At 44.2% G+C, this 2,393-nt stretch overlaps 1 long non-coding RNA gene across 1 annotated transcript; it reads right to left on the minus strand.

The window, feature by feature from the left end:
* Positions 1-352: 352 nt before the first annotated feature.
* On the minus strand, positions 353-1,828 carry LOC311508320. Its single transcript, XR_014699754.1, has 3 exons — positions 1,155-1,828; positions 946-1,062; positions 353-828 (listed from the first exon to the last, which is right to left on the minus strand). It is a non-coding gene; the product is annotated as an uncharacterized lncRNA (long non-coding RNA).
* Positions 1,829-2,393: the final 565 nt, after the last annotated feature.

Raw genomic sequence — 2,393 nt, forward strand, 5'->3', positions numbered from 1 at the left:
TGTCTTACAATGCTGTTCATGTAGTAATGATGTAGTGATCAAAAAGGGTTTATGTGCCAAAGTTTTATAAATATCAAAGATCTGATATCTGAAGCAGCCATGTACCCCCCGACTCTAAACCGTAATCGTAATCCTTGTGTGCAACTACTGTTTACTGTAGTACTTATACATATTTTTTACTACTGGCTGCAGGTACAACAGTACATTTCACTGTGCATTGTACTATGTATAACTGTGCATGTGACAAATAAAACCTATCTAATGCGTTCATCTGTTGGTGCACCTTGACTCATGCTTACCGTTTCACTGTCCTTGAAATGCAGACTTTAGAAATGGACACAGAACAAAAGCAGTTTCCAAAATAATTTTGTTTTATTATACATTTCTCACACACTCGGTATCAATCACCACAAAGCACAACATTTTTACTGATTCAAACATTAAATTGCACTTCACCAGATTACCACACTTATCTGGACTTTAACAAACACAACCAATGGACCTTTAAAAGTCACCTTGTCCCAGTCACCGTCCTCCGTGCCCTCCTGCTACTCCTCCTCCTCTCACAGCCGAGCCATGCGTCCTGGAAGAGGGTGGGAAACGCACCTGGAAAACGCTCAGACAACAGTGACTGTGGGAAGCACGACTACTGCCACCAATGACAATGCAGTGCAACAAGAATACCTGCCCGGGGTTTTACCTGAACTTCACAATCCGTGAGGTCAGACCTAGAGCTGAGAGGTGCGCTTACGTTGGTTCCTCCGGGCGGCGCCACGCAAGGGCTCAGGAGCGCCCCCCACTGGACGGGGGCGGCGTCCAAAAGCGCCGCTGTGAGACAAATAAAGCCCAACCATGAATCATGCGACAAATCATTTTACATGACCTGGGCAACAAGATACACACAAGACACACATCATGATCTGTCTATAAAGCATCTCGTCACACCTTTTAACGTGTCTTTATTTGAAAGTCATTGCTCCCGGAAGTAGAGGAAGAAGGCGGATCCGCGCTCAGACCGGTTCACTCCAGTCGCAGGTCAAACGCTTCCTCGAAGTCTCTCTGCTGAAAATCAAGACAGCTCTCAAAGCCAGAGTCCAAAGCGGAGTACACACTGCTCGGGGACATAAATTCGCCATACAGATTTGCAAATGTACCGTGTGAAACTGAGTGCACGTCGTTGAGTTTCATGTCTTCATACACGTTACTCATCAGGTACTGCGTGGTGTTTTCCGGCGCCATTGCTCCAGCTGGATGACTCGGCGTACAGGCCTCAGAGGGGATTTCCTCGTACCTGGACTCCATTATGATCTCCTCCTTGTTGGCCTCCTCGCCTGCCGCGAGTTTGGCAAGTTTAGCCAACTGTGCTCGCTTTTTCTCCCGGCGTATATACTTCCGGATGGTTGTTTTCACCGCCGAGGCTCGGCACCGTTTCAGGGCCTCGTCCTCCACCAGCACACGGAGCAGCTTCCACCTCAGCTTAGATCCAGGTTTCGTGGTTTTCCGCAGAGAGTCGGTTTTAACGTGCTTCGCGTTGGTTCCCATCGTTTCCAAACACATTTCCGACCAAAAAGAGTATGTAGAGAAAAAAAGCTGACGCGACGGCCTTCGTATCTTGTACGTGGAGACTTCTTCTACGAAGTTTGAAAAAAAAAGAAAAGAAAACTGCTTTTAAAATAGAAAATTGTAGTCTTTTCCAGCAAATTGCTTTAAAAAAACAAAAAACTAATACTAATTGTACTCTACAAACTGTTGTTTACCAATAATTTCAGAGCTAAGTGACTAACGTTCCTCTCCTCGTTGCTCTCTCGCTAAACTAACTGACAACGTCGGAGTCACGTAGCATTATGTGTGAGGAAACACCCACAATCCTTTGCGCTTTGAAAGCAGCTATAGCTAACTAGCAGTGCTGCCCCCTACTGGTGTGGAATGCGACCTGCCACACATGTACACTGACAATGTTGAACAAGAAATTACGGCTTTAAAAATATAAATAAATATAATATAAGACATAGCAAACGGGTATTTAGTTGGTAAATCATGAGTTAAATATTTAAACTGAGGACACTTTAAGAAGAGGACACTTCAAGAGCAAAAACAAACTGCGTCCACTAAAAGACTTAAAAACAGGCTTCTTCTGGAGCCTCTTCTTCCACTACTATTTCTTCTTTGACATAAAAAAAAAAGGATCCAGTTTCAGATTTTAACCAGTTCAAGTCCACTGCTCAGACAAATGCTATATGTATGGCCTGTATAATCTTTTAAAGAAAAATACTGTTAACTTGCAGTTCAACCCTTCAAGCAAGCAGCCTGGTCTGTCCTCATCTTTTAAACAGAAGAACAACGCTCTGTTCGTGCAGAAATGCAACATAGTGCAGATGCCACCGGTATTTTAA

This window comes from Chelon labrosus, assembly GCF_963514085.1.
Source record: "Chelon labrosus genome assembly, chromosome: 23".
Classification (NCBI taxonomy): Eukaryota; Metazoa; Chordata; class Actinopteri; order Mugiliformes; family Mugilidae; genus Chelon; species Chelon labrosus.